We start from the raw sequence: 16,296 nt of genomic DNA on the forward strand, positions 1-16,296 counted from the left end.
TAATGAGTGTGTCATATTTTATAGAACTTTTCTGGAAAGAAAAAAAAGGTGCCCTTTGAATAAACAGTCAAAGTGGGAGGACAAATATACCGGGGTTAGTAAGGCTGCAGCTATTGGTACAAATGTACTGCGACTTGCTCAGGAATGGTATATATCCCCTTCAGGTGCGGCGTACTTAATTGTGCATGTCCACATAGTGCATCAACACTTTGATAATGTATTTCAGAGGTGTCCATGCATTTCGAACCAATTCTGATTGCACGTGTGCTGCAAATACATCAGCAAAACGAGTTGGAAAGTAAACTGCTGGATGCTATCTCTTGGTGTCAGTGTGTGATCACATAGTGGGTTCACTTGTTTCATCATATTTCTCTATGGTGTACATCAGGAATATCTTTCAAGTGGCTGTACAGGTATTTTTCATGTATGTTCGACATGAAATGGTTAATGTATGTGATACTCAGCATTCCTGAAGAGTTTTTGCATCGAATCCAGATTCTGTAAACTTGACGGAACTCTAAGCATTAAAAATTCTTAATTCACTTAGCAGCTGTAGACCTTTGATGGTTATGAAGATGAAAGAAACGTGGTAAAGCTAAATTCTTATGGGACAGAATTGGCACCTGAAGGGGATATATTTGAAAGTAATAGTTGCATATAAAGGAAGTGCATGGAGAAAGAGCAATGAGAACAAAAATTTTGCTTACATCCCCAAAGAGTATGGACAGAAGAAGAGCAATGAAATCAATCCAACATTCTTTCACATGTGCCAATAGGCTAACTGCCATTGTATGTGATCAGTGTCATGCACTCATATTCCTATCCCGATTTATGTGCCAATTCAATAAGTCAAACCTTTCTTTCCAGAGTGGAACGAGTTTTCATGCTTCAGTGTTTGGACTGTGAAGAGGAAGAGGAAAGCGTGGAGAGGAAAGCGTGGAGAGGAAGACAATGGACAAGATGCTGAGAGATGGAGAGGAGGAGAGTATGCACGGGGCACGATACACGTTTGGTTGCAGCAGTAACAACGTCATTTCCGTTGCAGTGAATGCACACCTGTGCTCGTTCGTGGAAGGGTTACAAAACTCAGCGACACAGGTTACACCAGTTCTCTGTGTTGGCATGCATGGCGGAACACTAGAGAAATGGCTGCAAACGAAGTAGTAGCCCATTGGTTAGTGGGGAGTGACACACCACATGAAGCTGCTTAACGCAAAAGACTAGATGCTCAACGGCAGTGACAGATTGCACAGACAGTCAAACTACGAGAAGCCTTGCTCAAATCAATCAGCTTCGAAGGTTTCTGCACAATTTCTTTAAACTTGCATACGGCGCCCTGTGCTACACAGGACTCGGACAGCTGGCACTCAGCATACATAGTGATGGTAAATGAAAGTGGCATCCTACCTTTTTCAAGGTCTCCACTTCTTCAGTCTTTCTCTTCAGCTCATCGTGGACATCCTGCAACCTAGATAGTTCCAGGACCTGCGTCAGATGCACCAGAAAATACCTTTCTCTTTTCCTTGCAACTGTACTTGTTTATCTCATGCAGAAATGCTGCATTCAAATGCCCGCTAGTCTTTATGTGGTAAAACTATACCATGGGTTACACAAATGTATGTGTGAACATTAGCAGAGGTCAACTCATCCAACACCTGCTCTCTTTTAGGAACAAAACAATGGAAGCTTCAGCTTATGTATGAATGTCATTGTTTGTTACAAGGATCTTCAGTAAAGGTCAAATGAAGCGAAAAATTTAATTAACCAATGCGCAATGAATGAAAATTCCTCCAGATAACATGCTTGTTCCCCCTAAAAAGATAGGCATATTTGCTCGCCTTCTGGTGGCTAATTGGTTCGATCTTGTCACATGCTTTCGCGTTTTCCATACTCACTAGGGCAGCTTTCTCGGTTGATGACTTTCTGAGACCATTTCACTTCCGCATTATGCCTGGCACTCTCTGCATGCATTGTGGGGACCCCTAAGCAAGCTGTGAGCAGGTGAGTTGGTCTGTGACAGTCGAAAGTGCAATCAACTTCACTAACAGAGTTGTTTCTTTGCTTTTCATGGTTGCTTCTATGCTTCCAAATAAAAATTCAGTTATCACCATCATCATTCTATGAATATTCCTCTAAAGGTCCCCAATTGTAAAATTTAATGTCTTGGAATTGCAGTGGTTTACTAGGGATGCCTCAGTGGAGGGCTTCGGATTAATTGTTGCTTCCTTGTGTGGACCATGTGGAATTCTTTATATTGTGCATTTAAATCTAACTAAATGAGCATTTTCGCATTTCACCCCCATCGAAGTGCAGCCGCTGTGGCTGGGACTGAAGCCTGCAACCTTGTGCTCGGCAGCAGAACGCCACAGCCGCTGAGCGAATGCGGCTGGTACTGTGCTTCAGCTGCCTTCATGCAAACAAGGTCAGCAGTTCAATGCTCTCTGCTGAATATTTCTGTAGCTTTTGCTTCTAGATAAATGACAAATGCAGGGATCCTGGCAAAAGACCCAAGCAAAACTGACTGCAGGCCTTATTAGTGCCATCACATTTACTTCAAGTTTACTTTCCCCAGATAACATGGAGGGAGCAGCCACACAAAAGCTATCGAACTGAGCACCTTGACAGAGGTAGTGAGCCACTCCTTTGGTGGCAATGGGCCACTTAACTGCAAATATGCTTCAGAGAGGCATCGAATGATTAACAAAAAAAGTAAACATTACCTTCTTACAGTACAACATTACACGCATGTACCTATGCGTACAAAGTAGGCATATGCAGACGCTTATGTTCAAAACAAACAACAGCTTCAGTAAGTGCGAAGACAGGTTTGAAAACTAATAAGTTTAACTGACTTTAGCACCAGAACACTGTAGCACCACTAGTAATATTTTGCCATTTTCTCTCTCTCCCTCTTTTTTTGCAGGCAGCATATCAAAGCAGACCAAAGTAGTACCTGGCTTTGCAGTTTCTCCACGAGAGAAACATCCATATCTGGATTCGACTGGAGCGCTGTGTTGGCAAAGTGCTTGAGCTTGAACAAATTTTTGCCTGTCCTCTTCTGACAAGTGCGAGGTGTGGTGCAGGAGTTACCTATACGCGCATGCATGCCGAAAGTGATTCCCCTAACTCCATTAATGAAGTCCCCCTTCCAAGGCACAGAAGAGCAATAACATACCTTCATGGATTTAGGCTCCTGCAACTTCCGCTTGCGGCTGGCCTGAAGGGAACAAAAGAAGAGTGATTCAATTCAACATCACAAACCAACCCAAAGGCTATGAGAGGTGCTGAAGAGAAGGGCTCTGGATTAATTTTCACCACTATGGGTCGCTCAATTTGCACCCAAAACATGATACACAAGCTTTATCTTTTTCCCATCTTGTCCCCACCGAAATGTTGAAATTACAAATAAATTCTGGACTTTTACGTGCCAAAACCATGATACGACTATGAGGCACGCCATAGTGGGCGGGCTCCGGATTAATTTTGACCACCTGGGATTCTTTAACGTGCACCCAATGCACGGTACCCATCAAAATGTTGCCAGCGGGAATCAAACATGCGACTGCAGGTTAAGCAACAGAATGTTGCAGCCACTTTCCAACTGCAGTGGCAACACCGACGGGCCTCGCTCAACCATCACAGCATTCCAGATTTCAATAAGAAAGCGCAATGCAGCGGGGCGGTGTAGTTTAGTTCAATCTGTAGAGACTACCATTGAAGGAGACTGCAGCCACATTTAGTGTGGCAGTACCGGTGGTCCGGCACACCACTCGTCCTTGGCCACCGACTAGCTGGTATTCTTCCTGGAGATCTCGTCTTTCTTGTTTCCTTGGGGTGCGGCTGATAGTAGCCCCCATCGTAGGTGCCCTCCCCCTAACACAACATGCAAAGTACTTACATTATGTACAGTGTGCACAGAGCCATTACGTGTGCGTGCCAGTGGTGAGGTGCATAGAAAGAATAAAGTTGGCATGAAGAAGGAAGTGGGAATTGATGGACAGCTTACATGCAGTTGCAATGATTGGATTTTGGCCTTCATCTCATCGGAAGGTGCACATTCAGTGTAAAGGAAGGTGGATTTAGCCAGGAGATTATAACTCTGGGCCAACTCTCACTTTCATATTTACATGTGAAGTAGTGCAATGCTCTTGTTAGACAACTGCTAGTATGAATGAAATTTGCTGCACATAAGAGAGCAGAATTCTACCAACCATAGGAAGCAAAATTTTACCCTAGGGCCTCAAACCGAAATTTCAAACTAGGGCCTCAATTTTTTTCAATAGAAGTTACAGAAAATTGACAAGTTGAGAAAGAATTGCATCTGTCATAGCCTCTATAACCGACAATATATAGCAGCTTACATGATATTTTTATGTTTACGATGGTTTTGCAAAAGTACTTGTGAATTAGTGGAGTTTTCATAGTGCTGCACAAAATATCAATTTTGTCCACTTAAGATGTCTAACGAGTGCAGGCTACATAAGTTATGTTTCATTATGCTTAAGTTAGAGTTGCAAGCACAGTGCTACACTTGTTAAATTATGTGATTTTGAACAATTTCTGTAAAAAAAATGGTGTAAAATTATCTACTCTAGCAGTTGGCAGATTTGAACTTTCTTTCAAATGCAACAAATGACAATAAATGTGGCGCAGTGCATGCTGAGCAAAATGATTTCTTCATTCCCATGTACCAGAATAGGAGCTTCTTGGGAGAAGCTTCCCCTAAACTCATGCACACAACAGTGCTTTGAATGACGCTTCTTACACGGCAGCTTACCATTTCTAAGGCCATTCATAGAGGTGAAAAAGATTCACTCACGGTTACAACACTCCCCAATGCAACATTTGAATGCAGCTCTATATGCGTTTTCATTTCGCAATATATTGAGGCAAAAGATTTGAGGGAGACGTGTAGCAGAGTCGGCAGTTGTCGAAGATCTGCTCAGCGGGTCAGCGTTGGAGGCTCCTGGCACGGACAGGGTTGGTCATCACAAGCCGTTCCCCTACCCCTACCAAGTCTCTTGCTTTTATAAGAAACTTGCTGCCATTAGATACGACGCATGAAAAAAGTAGTGGTATGGTTGATTACGATTCTTGTGTTTCATTCCTTTATCTGTGACCCAATAGAAATTGGTGCACTCTCACATGGTATACGACCCGACTCACGTGCCAATTGTCTCAAATGGTTTTTGTGTTGTACGTCACAGGAAGCCAATACTATAGTTGAGAGAAATTGATCCTATGGCTATCACCAGCTTCAATTGTTTTTAGTCCTTTCTCAAGTATGAATCTTCAGTTCACAGTAAGGCCCAACCTATGAGCAATTCCATGTGAGGGCACCCTGGGCAAGGATAATGGGAAGGATTGTGCATGTTAGTTGAGTAGGAAACGAATGGAGGTGAGACACAAGTCTTGTGTGTGTAGCTAGGGATGCACATGCATGAATGCGATAATGTGGAACAACAATGCTAGGACTTGGCGACGAATTTCCTTGGTCCATGGTGTCACGAATGGTAAACTAGGCAAGTGATCCTAACTAATATCCGTAAATATACACCAGCAATCTAGCCTCACCTATTTCTTTTTAGCAACCCTGTAGTTGTGATAAAAGAGCCTAGTTGTGATAAAAGCGCCTCATAATTCTGTTGCACAACAACTGCTGCAAACATCTGAATGTTGCATTTGTTGAGCACAGGGCAGATTACTGTGAACTGGTCCAGAGTAATGAAGGTGAAACGTGCGGTTACCTGGCTCCTTTCACTGTTGGGACACCAGTCTGGGTCATTTTCATCGTCAGGTTCATTCTTGATAAACGACAACAGGTATTCGTATGTGGGGGCTTGTAGCTTGAAGAGAGGCTTCTTCTGCAACAATGCACATGCCACACAAGGTGTCACAACAAAACAAGGTGCTGTGCTAGTGACAAGGTGCGGTTTCATAAATGTGTGGATATTGTTGCTGGGTTAGTCGATCAGCAAGTTGGCCTTAAAACTGCATAGATGTACACATCATATAAGGAAGACTGTTTTGTTATACCAAATTTTGTTATACTGACATTCAATACTTTATGCAGAATGAGTAGTCACAGATGAACTTCTCTTACACGGAAGGGGCTGCGAAATTCTCCAAATTACGACGAAATAGGCAAGAACAGGTTTGAATGAAAAAAAACAATTGTTTTGTTCAACTTGAGAGTCAGCAACGAAACATACGGTTTCATACCGTGTTGACGGTATCATCACATTGGCGGTACAAAGCGAAGCCAGCCATGCTTTCATGTACACTCTGCCCCCGCAGCTCGTAGTGTTGGTCACAGTGGGGCGATGTTATCATGAAAAGCACCAGCAGCCGGGAGACAAATGCTTCGTCTGCTTGTTGCTTAGATGCATCTTCAAAACTTGAGATTGCGCAACCTCCATCACTAAAAGAGCGAAGACGGTGCACAGGGCCACGCCATCTCAGCTCGCCCAGTCTTTGCGCGTGTGGCAGGTCACCTCAAAAGCAGGGCACACAGGCTGTGTATGCAGTCAAGCCACACTGACGGCCATGCGCAGCCACAGCTGCGCTAGAAAAGGAGACGCACGTTAACGCTTGCCCCAATCACCCATGCGTTACCGGAAGCTCGCTCCTTTCCCCTTCCTCACGCGGGAAGAGTGTGCTCATCAAGCCAGCATCCTTCTTGGCTCACCCTTCCATCCTTTCACTTGTACCTACAGCACACAGTGCTCCAGGTACATGGGGTGTGATAGGTCACACATGGGGCGTGATAGAATCTCGTCACATTTTTACTTTACAAGGAACATGACACTGTACTGCTTTGGTGGCCGCTCTGGGTTGCACAATTGTAGAGGCAAGTTCTTAAGCAGCCACATGTATTTCAACCATTTGACCAACTGAGTCCTCAGAAATTTCTATTTAGTGCCTCGGTATTCCTTCACAGCGGCAGTGACATTTCGTTATATTCAAATTGTGTCAGGCACGTACGCAGGATGTTTTTTCGGGGGGGAGGGGGCAACCCAAGGTAACTTCTATGCAAATGAGGGGGGAGGGTGTACTTTACTAGAATAAATGTGAATAACGTCCACCATTCACCATAAAAACTCGTAAACCCACGAAAGAGAAATGAAATAAGCGCAGGAAAGAACCGCAGGAAGAACACTGCCAAGAAGTAAAGAAGCCAAGATGTAAAACAAAGATTACTTTAGTAGAATACAACTTAAAAAAAAAAAAAACAGCAGTTGGAAACCAAGGCACAAAAACCGCGCGTGGTTGTGTTACTTCGCCAGCCAATTACAGAAGCAAACAAAATCGTCACCATGCGGCCTTTTCAAAATGTAGTCATACTTGATACCTCCAGAGCGTCTGCTGTTCTTGAAGAGTCTTTTCATCGGCGGAAGCAATGAAGTGTGCTACAGACACGGACCAAGTGTATGGAGTCTGAGCATTTCACTCTTCAAAAGTGTGCGGTGCCTTTCATTTCACTGCTGAACCCGTTTTACTCATGAAACTTCACTGCCAACTAAAGCGAAACTTAATAAACAGTGGCAGCAAAGCAAGCATGTTATTTCAGTTCAATAAAGAATTAGGGTTTGGCCATTCAACTGTAATAGGCGAGGAAAAATGTATAAAATTACGTGCTAATAATTTTATTTTTGTGGTTACCACCTTATTTGGGGAACAGAAAAAGTTTGAAGTACGAATTATTTCCAGCCTCCCGGAGGAACAGTGGCTGGCGGTTATGAGGGCGTGGGCGGGGTTTCACTGCAGACATAATTTGTATCCGACTACAGTAGCGTATTTTGAATGAGCTCTGGAAGAACTATAGAGAAATATATATTTGAGGAACCGTCACAGTTCTTTTGGATCCCTCGTTTATGCTCTACCAAGTTAAGTGCTGCAAACGACTTGTATTGTTATTTGGGAAGTTACGTAGCAATGCTTGGCTGCCAGTCCAGCACAACCTCGTAGGGCGCAGGACGCTGCGATTCTAAACGTGCTATCCCCACTGCGGAAGCTAGGCAAGACACTTATATAAGCACAGCATAGAAGTGGCTACGTCAGGCCGCTCGACTGGTAACTGTAGAAGCGTCATTCGAAGCACATGGAATTGTTATGCACTTCTGGCGGCGTTTTTTCTACATCCTCTTTAAATAAAAAGATGTTGATCTATAAATATTTTCATAAACAATGGTTCAATTTGTTAACTTTTGCTTTTTCTTCCTCTTTGGCTGTTGCCTCGGTTGCCGACAATGGATTCCTCACTAGGTCGCTTAATTTCTCAACGCCTTACAAATCTAGTTTCCAGTTGGCAATTTTGCACAAAAAGTGCTCTACAATTAGGCAAAAACCAGACGAGGTAACGGATGACATCCATGTTGCTTATGGATTTAAGGGTTATTGCAGGGTTTCATGATGGACGCTGTTTCGCATTATTTTATTTTTCGCCTTATCTAACCCGTATCGCAGTTATATGGTTACGAGAACCTGTCAGCGTCGCGGCGAGCCGTTACTCGAGGAAATAATGAAGCAAAAGGAAACATTAAACGCAATTGGCGTTTTCTCTGGCAGCAACTCGTTCCATGTGCATACAGACCAGCTGACCACGAACCGAATCCCTTTCTTGGTACCTGGATCAGTCTAAACGAAGAACGCTGCACGAACGAAGCAACAGCGAAGCACAAGACCGTAGAAAAGATGGTGACAACTAAATGCATCTCGAGTTAATCGCGTGGGCACCGAATCGATGAGGGAACTGGCCTTCACACCCCAAAGGATGCCGATAACTACCGCCATCCAAAAGGAGTGAAAAAGGCAACAAAGTGTTCACCGCCGAATAGCTGTCAAGTTTCAACATTGATTTGGCGGCGCTATAGGAATGTGTATGAGAAGTGGTGGCGTGTGGGCGGGGAGGGGGGGTATGCGTCTTAATGTCGGGGGGGCGGGTACGTGCCTGAATTGGGTATAAACACACTTTGTTATGCTGAGTTTCAATATACATAGTGTTCATGGACAGGAAATGATAGAATGTTAAATCCTTCATTATATCTAGAATTTCATTATATTCAAGTTCGTTATATCGACAGTTAACTGTATATTACTTTCGTTTTATCATTGGTTGTAATGCAAGTACCGAGTAGAGAAACAAAACGACACAGTGATACACTAGCCATGGAATAAGCTAGGGGAACAATACAGAAATAGCACAGTTGAACCCTGATTTACCATGCAAAAATGTCAAATTATTGGATATAACAAAGCAACTCTATAATATTGTCGATATGAGCGTGTACGATATACATACATATATATATATATATATGCTAACGAATATTGGATACAGGGTTTGCAATAGCTCTTGCGTACAAAATTAGTATGTTTTCATGGCCTTTAAGCACCCCAACAGTACATTTATAAGAAATAAAGCACCACATAATGCATGAAATCTTCACGGAAGACATTGTGTAAACAACAAGCAAACTATTTTTTTATTGCTGACAAATGCTCATTTGGCCTTTTGCACATAAACTTCTGCCTACCACCACCACAAAGATGCTAATCAGGTTCAATTGCTTGAAATTACAGCTTGCGAAAATCTCATGGTCAAATACACAAATAAATTCACTAAACTTTGCTGAAAGCAAAATTCAAGAATTTCTTAGCACTTCGTAAAACTTAAAGGGACACCAAAGGCAAATAATCTCTAAGGCGTTAATATTGTCACAAACAGAGAGCCTTAGTAATCGAGAAACTGCAGTATATGCAGCACACAATTAGAGACTCCCCGGATGACGAAGGTACTGCTCATTTAAGCTCTGTCACTAGTTCTCAGCTACTCGTTATAAAAACACCATTGCATAGCTTTATAAGACGAAAGAAAATGCTACTTGCCCAGTTCATTTCATTATTTCTTAAAGAACTGATTGACATTACCCTTGACAACAACACAGGCGGTCGAAAGGTTTTGTTTTCGCTCGACTCTGCATTATAATAAAAGCTTTGAGCGCTAAAAACGCACAGGAACTACAAAATGCTAAAAGCACGCACCAACTAGCCCACTTATCCATCCTTTTGCTCGACTCTGCGCCGCCCGTGCTTTCGTGTTTCAGTAGTTTCGTTATCTCGTAGTGCTGCGCTGGTTTCGCTGTTTCGCGAAACTCGCACAAACTGCAAGTAGCAGAGAACTCCCCTTCCGTGTGATGTATCGGGAAGCCCGAACTGACCACGCCACTTGATGAAAGGCAGTTGCAGTGGCAGTGAATCCACCGCTCTGTCTTGGCTCGGTTTCTCCATGGCTGCGCGTTTGCGTTCCATGCAAAAATTCGTACCGCCGTCTGTCGGGCACCGTTTTACTCACTGAAGGCAGCAAAGGACGGCAATGGCACATGTACGTCACCATTCCCCGGTCGGGTGGCTGGATACTTGAATTGCGATAGAGGTGTTCGGACCCTTCAGATGCAATTTTCTCATAAACTAAGTCTTTTCTTGACATGAAACAAGCGTTGCCAGGAGTCTTGAATAGTATTTAAACAGTCCATGTCGACTTAGTATTTACCTTTAGTGTCCCTTTAAGGGCTTTGGAAGACTTAAACGTCTTATTTCCTTTTTTTTAAATTCTGAGGTTTCATTTGCCAAAACCACAATCTTATTATGAGGAACAGTGTAGTAAGACACTCTGGGTTAATGTTGGCCACCTAAAGAGCTTTATTGGCCACCCAATGCATGGCACCATGGGTGTTTTTGCATTTCACCTCTATCGTAATGTGGCTGCCATGGGAGGAATTTGATCCCACGACTTAATGTTTAGCAGTGCAACATCATAGCTGCTAAGCCACTACGCCGGGTAAAACAGTTTCACTTTCAAGGAACACTACAAAACCTGCAGATAAACTATGACATTTTTCTATTAGATGAAACTGTTATAATATGTTATCTTCTTGGGTTAGTAATAAAGCACTATTGAACAGGGCAACAAGGTGCATTGCAAAAAAGGGATGCCGCATTATGCGTTTCCCTGTCTTTTTGCACCGTTTACCAGCAATGAGCAGAAAAGCAATGCACGGGAGGGAGGGGGGTGTACCAAATAGAACACCAACAGGATCACAAACAACCCTTACGGCTCGAGGCTTCCGCTTGATCTTTTTGGCAGAACTGAGGTCTTTGAAGAACTCGACGCGGCTGCCTTTGAAGTTTGCGAGTGCCTGCAAGCAATGAACAATGCCTTCACTGTACCACATCGGCAGTGGGTGAATTATGTACCTCACTCTTCTCACTGCTACACCACTCTCAGCCTCACCCAAGTGATTCACGATCATTATGCTCTGTGACTCCTTATGAAAGAGGCTGAGCTTCAATTTCGCTTGCCCCCACAAGACCTTGAAGTATGTGAGCTTTACACCAACGCAATAGCTTTTCTAAACTTTTCTCAGGCTCAAATTGGCATGCGACATTGAATGTAACCAATGTAAATAGCAGATTTAAATACAGAAGGGAAAAAAGGAAAATCATAACTATCTCAGGATTCCATTGATTGTGGGCCTACTATGTGCCAGCCAAGCATGCTACTATGATTTAGAGCTACATTAGCTGCTACACAAATGCCACATAAAACCATATAAAACCGTTCCAATTTCTCAAAAGGTACAAGAATAACATGCTACCAATAGAGTTACTGTATAGTACAATGAGCGAAAATGCACATGGGCAAAGAACTGGAGCTACTGCAGACTCGCCAAGCTTCAAATTTGAACAATGCTACAACCAAAGCCAAGAAATACTAAATTTTCGTACAAACACTAAAAGTTATATTACTGTATCAGTTCAGTTTTCTTTTTTTTAAACCACAGACTGCTTCATAAGGACTTTAAACAGATTCTCTGCTTTACAGCTGATGCTAAAACAGCAACAGAGACAAACAAAAGGACAATTTATAATGTATACTCATTAAACATTTGTGTAATGGCAGCCGCAATTTACGTTTCTGTTATAGAATTGGTTCTATAACTCATCCAGCAGGACTTCTAGCATATCCCAATGGAGATACTAGCACCTTTCTCGTATGGAAGGAAAGTAAACGCAGTTACTGTATTTAGTGTTCATGCTTTTTTTATATGTCCAACTGTAACGCACACCAAATTCCTTACAGCCAGAAACGAAATAGGCAGTTGCCCTCGATAAATGCACACCCGAATTTCCATACTTCAGAAAATTCATAACGCAATACCCTCGATCGTTCCGTCATCAGATTTTCACAATAAGAGACAGAAATAGCATTTTGCATTTCCAAGCCATCTCCCACTTGGAAAAATAGAATGTATTGCATCCAAGCCACAGTGGGCCGAACATCACTAGTGATCACAGTCCAAGCCTTTATCACTATTTGACTGCCCTGAGCCTGTTATCTACAGTGCCATAAATGCCATTTGAGATCCATTATTTCTTTGTGTTGCACACCATAGTAGACGGGATCCGAAATCGGGGGATGGGACGTGGTAGCACCTATTGTAGTTTTGGCTTCGCACTCGAATCTAATGAGTGTGTCATATTTTATAGAACTTTTCTGGAAAGAAAAAAAAGGTGCCCTTTGAATAAACAGTCAAAGTGGGAGGACAAATATACCGGGGTTAGTAAGGCTGCAGCTATTGGTACAAATGTACTGCGACTTGCTCAGGAATGGTATATATCCCCTTCAGGTGCGGCGTACTTAATTGTGCATGTCCACATATTGCATCAACACTTTGATAATGTATTTCAGAGGTGTCCATGCATTTCGAACCAATTCTGATTGCACGTGTGCTGCAAATACATCAGCAAAACGAGTTGGAAAGTAAACTGCTGGATGCTATCTCTTGGTGTCAGTGTGTGATCACATAGTGGGTTCACTTGTTTCATCATATTTCTCTATGGTGTACATCAGGAATATCTTTCAAGTGGCTGTACAGGTATTTTTCATGTATGTTCGACATGAAATGGTTAATGTATGTGATACTCAGCATTCCTGAAGAGTTTTTGCATCGAATCCAGATTCTGTAAACTTGACGGAACTCTAAGCATTAAAAATTCTTAATTCACTTAGCAGCTGTAGACCTTTGATGGTTATGAAGATGAAAGAAACGTGGTAAAGCTAAATTCTTATGGGACAGAATTGGCACCTGAAGGGGATATATTTGAAAGTAATAGTTGCATATAAAGGAAGTGCATGGAGAAAGAGCAATGAGAACAAAAATTTTGCTTACATCCCCAAAGAGTATGGACAGAAGAAGAGCAATGAAATCAATCCAACATTCTTTCACATGTGCCAATAGGCTAACTGCCATTGTATGTGATCAGTGTCATGCACTCATATTCCTATCCCGATTTATGTGCCAATTCAATAAGTCAAACCTTTCTTTCCAGGGTGGAACGAGTTTTCATGCTTCAGTGTTTGGACTGTGAAGAGGAAGAGGAAAGCGTGGAGAGGAAAGCGTGGAGAGGAAGACAATGGACAAGATGCTGAGAGATGGAGAGGAGGAGAGTATGCACGGGGCACGATACACGTTTGGTTGCAGCAGTAACAACGTCATTTCCGTTGCAGTGAATGCACACCTGTGCTCGTTCGTGGAAGGGTTACAAAACTCAGCGACACAGGTTACACCAGTTCTCTGTGTTGGCATGCATGGCGGAACACTAGAGAAATGGCTGCAAACGAAGTAGTAGCCCATTGGTTAGTGGGGAGTGACACACCACATGAAGCTGCTTAACGCAAAAGACTAGATGCTCAACGGCAGTGACAGATTGCACAGACAGTCAAACTACGAGAAGCCTTGCTCAAATCAATCAGCTTCGAAGGTTTCTGCACAATTTCTTTAAACTTGCATACGGCGCCCTGTGCTACACAGGACTCGGACAGCTGGCACTCAGCATACATAGTGATGGTAAATGAAAGTGGCATCCTACCTTTTTCAAGGTCTCCACTTCTTCAGTCTTTCTCTTCAGCTCATCGTGGACATCCTGCAACCTAGATAGTTCCAGGACCTGCGTCAGATGCACCAGAAAATACCTTTCTCTTTTCCTTGCAACTGTACTTGTTTATCTCATGCAGAAATGCTGCATTCAAATGCCCGCTAGTCTTTATGTGGTAAAACTATACCATGGGTTACACAAATGTATGTGTGAACATTAGCAGAGGTCAACTCATCCAACACCTGCTCTCTTTTAGGAACAAAACAATGGAAGCTTCAGCTTATGTATGAATGTCATTGTTTGTTACAAGGATCTTCAGTAAAGGTCAAATGAAGCGAAAAATTTAATTAACCAATGCGCAATGAATGAAAATTCCTCCAGATAACATGCTTGTTCCCCCTAAAAAGATAGGCATATTTGCTCGCCTTCTGGTGGCTAATTGGTTCGATCTTGTCACATGCTTTCGCGTTTTCCATACTCACTAGGGCAGCTTTCTCGGTTGATGACTTTCTGAGACCATTTCACTTCCGCATTATGCCTGGCACTCTCTGCATGCATTGTGGGGACCCCTAAGCAAGCTGTGAGCAGGTGAGTTGGTCTGTGACAGTCGAAAGTGCAATCAACTTCACTAACAGAGTTGTTTCTTTGCTTTTCATGGTTGCTTCTATGCTTCCAAATAAAAATTCAGTTATCACCATCATCATTCTATGAATATTCCTCTAAAGGTCCCCAATTGTAAAATTTAATGTCTTGGAATTGCAGTGGTTTACTAGGGATGCCTCAGTGGAGGGCTTCGGATTAATTGTTGCTTCCTTGTGTGGACCATGTGGAATTCTTTATATTGTGCATTTAAATCTAACTAAATGAGCATTTTCGCATTTCACCCCCATCGAAGTGCAGCCGCTGTGGCTGGGACTGAAGCCTGCAACCTTGTGCTCGGCAGCAGAACGCCACAGCCGCTGAGCGAATGCGGCTGGTACTGTGCTTCAGCTGCCTTCATGCAAACAAGGTCAGCAGTTCAATGCTCTCTGCTGAATATTTCTGTAGCTTTTGCTTCTAGATAAATGACAAATGCAGGGATCCTGGCAAAAGACCCAAGCAAAACTGACTGCAGGCCTTATTAGTGCCATCACATTTACTTCAAGTTTACTTTCCCCAGATAACATGGAGGGAGCAGCCACACAAAAGCTATCGAACTGAGCACCTTGACAGAGGTAGTGAGCCACTCCTTTGGTGGCAATGGGCCACTTAACTGCAAATATGCTTCAGAGAGGCATCGAATGATTAACAAAAAAAGTAAACATTACCTTCTTACACTACAACATTACACGCATGTACCTATGCGTACAAAGTAGGCATATGCAGACGCTTATGTTCAAAACAAACAACAGCTTCAGTAAGTGCGAAGACAGGTTTGAAAACTAATAAGTTTAACTGACTTTAGCACCAGAACACTGTAGCACCACTAGTAATATTTTGCCATTTTCTCTCTCTCCCTCTTTTTTTGCAGGCAGCATATCAAAGCAGACCAAAGTAGTACCTGGCTTTGCAGTTTCTCCACGAGAGAAACATCCATATCTGGATTCGACTGGAGCGCTGTGTTGGCAAAGTGCTTGAGCTTGAACTAATTTTTGCCTGTCCTCTTCTGACAAGTGCGAGGTGTGGTGCAGGAGTTACCTATACGCGCATGCATGCCGAAAGTGATTCCCCTAACTCCATTAATGAAGTCCCCCTTCCAAGGCACAGAAGAGCAATAACATACCTTCATGGATTTAGGCTCCTGCAACTTCCGCTTGCGGCTGGCCTGAAGGGAACAAAAGAAGAGTGATTCAATTCAACATCACAAACCAACCCAAAGGCTATGAGAGGTGCTGAAGAGAAGGGCTCTGGATTAATTTTCACCACTATGGGTCGCTCAATTTGCACCCAAAACATGATACACAAGCTTTATCTTTTTCCCATCTTGTCCCCACCGAAATGTTGAAATTACAAATAAATTCTGGACTTTTACGTGCCAAAACCATGATACGACTATGAGGCACGCCATAGTGGGGGGGCTCCGGATTAATTTTGACCACCTGGGATTCTTTAACGTGCACCCAATGCACGGTACCCATCAAAATGTTGCCAGCGGGAATCAAACATGCGACTGCAGGTTAAGCAACAGAATGTTGCAGCCACTTTCCAACTGCAGTGGCAACACCGACGAGCCTCGCTCAACCATCACAGCATTCCAGATTTCAATAAGAAAGCGCAATGCAGCGGGGCGGTGTAGTTTAGTTCAATCTGTAGAGACTACCATTGAAGGAGACTGCAGCCACATTTAGTGTGGCAGTACCGGTGGTCCGGCACACCACT

Source organism: Dermacentor albipictus, unplaced genomic scaffold (assembly GCF_038994185.2).
Source record: "Dermacentor albipictus isolate Rhodes 1998 colony unplaced genomic scaffold, USDA_Dalb.pri_finalv2 scaffold_87, whole genome shotgun sequence".
Taxonomy (NCBI): Eukaryota; Metazoa; Arthropoda; class Arachnida; order Ixodida; family Ixodidae; genus Dermacentor; species Dermacentor albipictus.